This window comes from Lithobates pipiens, unplaced genomic scaffold, assembly GCF_037356315.1.
Source record: "Lithobates pipiens isolate NorthernLeopardFrog02 unplaced genomic scaffold, aLitPip1_a1.2 Scaffold_13, whole genome shotgun sequence".
NCBI classification, from domain to species: domain Eukaryota; kingdom Metazoa; phylum Chordata; class Amphibia; order Anura; family Ranidae; genus Lithobates; species Lithobates pipiens.
Genome location: NW_027507718.1, coordinates 308,690,662 through 308,698,802, shown reverse-complemented (window position 1 = coordinate 308,698,802; position 8,141 = coordinate 308,690,662).

Here is an 8,141-nt window from a genome sequence, read left to right as displayed (position 1 = left end):
CCTCTGCGCAAAAATATGTAGAAGAATACATATCGACCTAAACTGAGGAAAAAAAAAAATGGGGATATTTATTAAAGCAAAAAGTAAAAGATAGTGTTTTTTTTTTAAATTGTTGCTCTTCTTTTGTTTATAGCGCAAAAAATAAAAACCGCAGAGGTGATCAAATACCACCAAAAGAAAGCTTTATTTGTGGGGGGAAAAAAGGAACATCAATTTTGGTTGGGTACAGTATCGCATGACTGCACAATGTTCAGTTAAATCCACACAGTGCCATATCGCAAAAAAAATGGCCTGGTCATTGAGCAGCCAAATCTTCCGGGGGTGAAGTGGTTAATACAAGTACATGGTAACACAGATCATATCAGAAATACTAAATGTTGGGGTAACATACACTTTAAAGCCATCATAAGGCAAAGCAACACATTTGCTTTATAGTAGTGGTCTAAAAAGCCTCCGATGTGCTCCATAAGTCCAGTTCTTTTTGAATTTAGATTTTTTTTTTTTATTGTATATTTTAGTTTCCTAATATTTGGTAAGGTATTGCAGGATGTATGGACATCTATCAAATTGATTAATGTATCACAAAAAGTATAAGCTGACGATCCTAATCAATGTATGTTATTTTGAACCCATTGGCAGCTCAGTATCAGTCTGGGTTCAGATATTCATCTGCTCTCTTGTGTAATAACCATAGAATATTAATGGCATGCACCCGAGTTTACTTTCTTACTCACAATCACACTTGTCACAATACAGATTTGATGTATAGTTTCCAGTAAATAAACACAAGGCATTATTAGGAGTAGTATCTTTTGTTATCTCCCAGTAACTGTACATTTCAGGAGACAGCTGATGGAAGAGACATGGTAGTGACACCAGGCTCAATAAGGAAATGACAAACCTGACATTCCTGTCAGAGAAACAGCTGGAATCCATTTGTGAAAGATATACTTAAACTTAATGAGTCACCATATAAGGCGTTTTTTAATAGCATAGACACTTCAGGAAGTCAGAACTTCATATTACATCACTGGACATTCCTTATCTTCTGATAGCAAACATCTATCATCAGGCAAATCAGGCGTATATAAAAATGTCATCTTTTTAGGGCTAGTTCACATGGGCAGTTCAGTGGAGGTAAAAAAAAATTAGGAGGTTGAGATGCTTTTCTAATGCCCTGCAGGTCGAAAAAGGGCATGCAGACACTGAGGGCTGTACACATGCCCTGCTTTCTGACTGTGGCAAAAATGAAAAGTCATGTTGCTGTTGAAACTGTCCGCAATGCGCACTAGACGTGCGCACTGAAATATTTTGTTTAGGAATTTCATTTTCATCCGAAAAATACATTTATTTAGTTACTCCCAAAATTCGTTTTTATTTATTTTGTTTTGTTAAAAAATGCATTTGTCTGAAAATCCGAAATAATTAAGGTCAAATCTGTCATTGAAGGCTTATGGTATCTGTTGAATGTTCTAAGAAGACTCGACGGAGCAGCTAAACTCTATGAGGCCTTAATCGTACATTTCCTGGTGGAATGTTCCGCCTACAAGCTATAGTAGAATTCTAATGTTGTATGACACTAGTAATAATTATATTTATTAATTATTATTACTAGTCAACCAACATTAGAATTCTTCTATAGCCTATGGGTGGAGAATTTGATCATAAATGTCCACTCGAGGTTACTGCTTCGTCGAATCTTCATGTTGAATCTTTTCTCTCTATGTCAAATAATCTTGGACTAATAGAGTTAGGTTAGGCACATTCGACCTTTTTTTGCTATTGTCTCTATAATGTAGAATCTTTTCTATGTAGAATAATCTTGGACTAATAGAGCTAAGGTTAGGCACATTCGACCACAGGTTCGATGGACACAGATTGCTATTGTCAGTGTCATGTCGAATCTCCTATCTATATCGGACTGTTGTCACAACAAAAACAAAGCATTTGTTTATGTCGGATCTTTCGGTTTTCGGATTCTGCACATTCGTTATCGTTTTTGTTAAAACAATAATGAAAATACTCGAAATTCAGATGAAAACAAATGCACATGTCTAATTCCCACAGGTGCAGCAATTTGAGGGTTAAAACAGGCACCTCCTCAGCACCTGCCAATGCCCTCTAAAAAATCAATTTGCTGTAGATTGCTTTTCAGAGGAGCAGCTATGTTAACTGCATGTGTAAACAAGACCTAAAACATCATCATATATCCTATACAAAGTCTGAAAATTCTGTTTTACAAAAACAAAAGAGGAAAAAATACTTTTTTGCTGACTTGTGCCACAATGTCCCATATTTAAAAATGTATATCAGTTCAACAGAATGGTTACGGTCAAGAAAAGCTGCATCACTTCTATGTCAAACAGTTAAAGTAAGCTCCACACCCTGTCCTGCAGTGAAATGGAGGTCAGCAAGAGTGTTGCTGAAGATATTTGACTCTCCTGGAAGTGTCGGTTTCCAAGTATACTTTAGGGGGACAACTCTTGAAGAGGGTCGTATTTGGTGGCATTGGCACTTGGGGGGGTGACTACATTTTTCTTTTGCAGGCGCAAGTTTTAGGTTTTGAGAAAGTGCTGCTTTAAAGAAATTCACTTGTGGTTTTTTTCAAAATGTAAACACAACATTTTAAAATATGTTCTATATTACCATTATACCTCTAGGTATCTCCAAACTACAGCCCTCCAGCTGTTGTGGAAGTACACGCCCCACAAAGAAGAGACATCATGACACAGGGCCCAACACCGATCCCATCCACCCATATGTTAATAAGGATTGTATAAATACTTGAAATAAAGGGAAAAAATTCAGGGGGATAATGTGAAAAAGTCCCCCACTATATCACATATCCTACCAGTCACATTGGAGTCTAGAATACCAGACTGACAGAGGGCTGGCATGTATACTGGGGCCCCATAGATGGAGATCTGAAAAAGAGGTGCAGACATAAAAAAAAAAAAAAAAAGTAATTATGATGTACAGAAATTACATGAAAAAAATGTATAGAGAGGTCCATGCCATATTGAAAAATAAGACCTCACCTTAGTCAAATAGAAATGTTTTTGGGCTGAGTGGTACGCTATACATCACCTCGTGTTTGTGACGGTTTCCAGGAGAACGGGTCTGTCTGTGTGCGTCCGGCCGGCGCAACGGACTTAAGGCTTATTTTCTTCTATACATTTTTAAGTGCATTTTTACTTTTTTATTTTGAGAAATAAAGGGTTTTACACTATTTGGAGCTTTATCTTCCCTTTATGGTACCGATGTCCCTTCTTTTGAGTCCTTCTTTGGGTCTTTGAGGAATACGCTTGGGAACAGGCCTTCTTCCCAATCCCCACTGGAGTAGTGGAACCAGGAGGAAAGTGAGGATCCCCCTTTGGCCGGAAGTCTTTCTTATAAGTCTCGTGTGACCCTCTGTAGTGGGGGGTCATGTTTTTCTGGTAAGCGGCAAATTTTTATCATATGTTGGTGGCGGATTGAATACTTACCCTTTCATTGGACTAAGTGGCTGTTTTTCCATGAATATGGTGTTTTAGTTTTGGAAGGACTTCATTTTATAATAATCGTGTTTGTGGTTTATATATACGGACTCACTGCTTAAATATTGTGTTTTTTTTTTTTTTATTATATGCCGATAGAGGCCCACCTAATGGAAATTTATGTTGTAAGGGTCAATTTTTATGTTTAAAGTTTTCTATATGTGCTTTACACTATGCACACATGTTCACTAATTTCTATATGGTTATCATACTGTGTTTTCAGTTTATTTTTTTGTGCACAATCAGTTGTTTGCATAAGTTAAGCGCGGCTTAGTAGTATATTCTTTCAAATAGAAATGTTGCTTACAGGCCAATAGCAGAGCAGAGAGGGGCGCCCTGGGGACCCCGGGAATCCAATGAGTATAAACCAGCTGGCAGGTAAAGATGCTATCATAAAGAAAAGAAAAATCCAAAAAGAAAATCACAATAAACCAAATTATAAAACCAAATATATCTGTGTACATGATGTGGTATCTAGAGTAGATGTAAAATACATCAAGCCCAAGAGACATTGATGGTAACTAAAACAAATATAAAGTACCTGCACAGTCTGGGTCTGAATCATGGATCCCAAGAGCACCTAAAATGTCCGTCCATCTCCTAGGCCTGCTTAGCCCGTAATGAATCTATGCTTAAATGCTGAACATAACACAGCTGATCAGTCAAACACACCGATCAGCTGTGTATCAGTCTCCCCCAAGCCAAACCTCCAAAGGCAGGCCCTCCCGAGACATCACTGCGCCACACCTCCACACTGCAAAGGCGCCGCGAACAGAGCGTGCATGCGTGCGCATAGACTGGGCAACTTGCCAGTGCAGTCCAGGGGCACGACGCAATAGTGTCCCACTGGCGCGGTGGGTCATGACGCATATCGCCATGGAAACCAGAAAGGAGGGGTGATACAAGGTGGTAAAGTACAACCCCTCCCATCTGCAAGCCCCAACAAGGGACTATCTCACCGCACTGGGCATACATAAGGATAAAAAGTAACAGAGGCATATAGCCTCATGACTATAAATAAAACCCAATATCAGTAACAAAATCATACTTAGTCTATGGGGGAAGGGATAAGTGGGAACCCCGCGTCAGCGTCCCTGCCAATAGAGCAGAAAGATGGCAAGCCACAGATATAATCAAAAGAGAAAGATATAAGATAGTTAAACAATTACATCAATGTACCACAAAGATCAGCAAGACTAATATACATGCAGACATCCCATCGGAAAAAAATGTTATTAAAGGCAGCTTATCTCCAAAAAAAACTAATGAAAAACAAACATATGCTGAAAAAAGACCCAAATTACTTTTCCATCCCTCCCGAGTTAAAACCCTCCAAAAATGGTCTAAAGCATACGGTATAGTTTAGGCCAGGGGGGCAAGTGGCTTTCAGAGTATATATCCACCGCAGTTCAAGCTGGAGGAGGCTCTTGTTCCAGTCCCCTCCCCTTGGACTGGGGTGGATGCGGTCCAAGATCAAGAATTTCACACTAGGAAAAATACCCTGATGGACTAGGGTGGTGTGTCTCCCCAACGGCAGGTCAGGGTTGCAAACCTGCATACTGCGAATGTGGCGGTAAGCTCTCTTCCAAAAGGGGAGCTTCATTTTCCCAATATAAAAGCAGCCACAGTCGCATTGAAGGAGATACACCACCCCATAGGTCTGACAATTCGCAAAATGTCGGGCTTTGAAGATTTGACCATTGGGCAGAGTTGGGCTCCTATTGGTATTATTCATATATCTGTAATACCCACATGCGCCGCACATAAATGTGCCCTTGTATTTACAATGGTCATTTACTCCACCTCTCTATATTCACTCTTCACTAACCTGGAGGCCACAGAAGTTGCCCTCCTGAAAGTGAAGAGAGGTGCGTCTGGAATTAACCGACCAAGGTGGGGGTCCATTTTAAGAGTATGCCAATATTTAGAAACAATCCTACGGATATCAACATGTTGATTGCAATATTTTGTTATGATTCTCAAGGGATTATCTTGGCTGGGGGGTCACTGAGAATAAAGGATGTCCTGTCTGGTTCGAGTCGTGGCCCGTTGGAATGCCTTTTTAAGTGATGTGTTAGAGTAATCCCTCAGCAGGAGCCTACAACGCAATTTATCTGCCTCTATTTTAAAAGTAGCATTGTCTGTACAATTACGTCTTACCCTTAAATATTGACTACATGGTATAGACCTGATCAGGGTCTCAGGGTGAAAACTAGAGGCGTGCAGAATATTATTGCCTGCAGTTTCTTTGCGGAATAGGCTGCTGCCAAGGGTGCCATCCCCATTCCTAGACACCAATATATCAAGGAATGAGATGGTATGAGTATTTGATGACAGTAAACGCAAGATTGAATTCATTCTCGCCAGGCATTGACTCAATAACTCCAACAAGCCATCCCAAATGGTGAAAATGTCATCAATATACCTAAACCACACTAGAAAGTGGTCTGTGTAAATTGATAAGTCCTCATCATTCAGGAACATGGATTCCCACTCCCCTAGGTACAGGTTGGCATATGATGGGGCACAACAAGTCCCCATCGCAACCCCCTGCACCTGGAGGTAGTGGGAGCCATTGAAAGTAAAGACATTATGATGTAAAATGTATTCTAGAAGAGACAAGATAAATTTGTTGTATCCCCAGTCCACATCACTACATTGATAGATGGTGTGCTTCACAGCTGCCACGCCCTTATCATGGGGGATGGAACTGTAAAGCGCCTCCACAGCTATAGTCACAAGATGGGCATCCTTGGGAATCACCAAATTCTCAATAATCTTGAGAAAGTGGATAGCATCCTTCACGTATGATTGTAAACCGGTGACAAATGGTTTTAGATGCTCATCAATAAACCGACTGGAATTCTCACTAATGGACCCCCTACCCGATATGATCGGTTGACCTGTAGGATTGTGTACATCCTTAACCACTCAACAACCGGCCCATGCTACAGGGCGGTTGTTTAAATCTGGGAGGCCGTCATATGACGTCCTCCTAGAATTCCGCTCTCGCGCGCCCCCTGGGCACGGATCACGGTAAACGGCCGCTCATCGTGGGCGTTTACCACGTGATCGCTCCGTCAAATGACGGAGTGATCACTTGTAAACATAACATGACGCCGGTTCCTCCCTCCCCCTCTCTGTACCGATCGGAGCGGAGGGGGAAGAGATCGGTGTCAGCAGCGCTGTGGGCTGCATCTGCAGTACCCACATCGCTGCTCACCGAAATATAACCCCTCAATTCCCTGCAATACTCTGCAATAGGGATGAGCTTCGTGTTCGAGTCGAACATACGTTCAACTCTAACATCGGCTGTACGCCCGTTCAGCGAATTCCGAACGTTATGGGCCGTTCGCGCCAAATTCGTGTGGCGCTCACGGCCCACAATGCACTGCGTCATCGCAGTGCATTGCTGGCTCATGATTGGCCAAGCATGCACTGTGACCTGCATGCTTGGCCAATCACAGCGCCAGCAGCGAGGAGAGCCATGATTGGCCACAGGCAGGACAGTCCAGAGGAACTACAAGTTGGACCCCCTGAACAAAAGTGTTCACTAAAGAGTGAGATGCCAGGGGTCGCTGAAAAAAAAAAAAAAAAAAAAAAAAAGACAGTCAAGGCCGATATTGGTCCTGTAATGGTGCTTAAAGCCAACTTCTGGTCTACTCCTTGCTGTGGAAACATCAGTATCCTGGAAACTGAATAGGTGCACGGATGCCATCCCTTTCTCCTCACACAGATGTATGCCTTCCAGGTACGACGGTATATCTTCCGAGAAGATTTCCGTGCTCCCAACATAGTTGAGATCAGAGTCCAATAGGCCTTGGTACCTTAGCATCGGGCTCTCAACAGCCATGCCGTTAAAACAAGCGATGGTAAAACAAGATGGAGAATCGGACCTTGACACAGAAGGAGAAGGTCCTCTCGCAACGGCTGTCGCCAGGGAGCCTTCGCAAACCAGGCGTACTACGTCAGTGCGTCAGACGCTGAGGCCAATCGGGGGCATTTTTACTGGAACCCCCTCAGCCTCCACTCTGTGGAGCAGACGTGGTAGTGGCTTTAGCAAAGGAAAGTTGTAGATCAGTCGGGAATGATCCCATGGAACCACCACCACGATTGACGCGTCTGCCCAAGGATCTTTTATCCTGGATATGAATCTCGGCCCCTTCCGATTGAGACGGGAGGCCAAGAGATCCACGTCTGATGTGCCCCACTGCAGGCACAGTAGCCTGAACATCTCTGGATGCAATGCCCCTTCTCCTGAGCCCAGCATCTGGCAACTTAGGTAGTCCGCCTGCCAGTTTTCAACTCCCGGGATGTAATGGCCGATAAAGCCGGTACCTGTCGCTCTGTCCACTGAAGGATTTGAGTGACCTCCCGTGCTGCAGCCAAGCTACATGTTCCTCCTTGATGGTTGACATATACCACCGTGGTATTGTCTGACCTGATCGGACACCCTCGTAGTCTCATCGACTATGCGGAGAGGCAAAGCCTGATCGCTGAGTTTGAGCACATTGATCTGCAACTTGGGTTCCGCACCCCACCATAGACCCTGGGTCGACTGAACTCCCAGTACTCCACCCCAGCCAGTCAGGCTGGCGTCTGTTG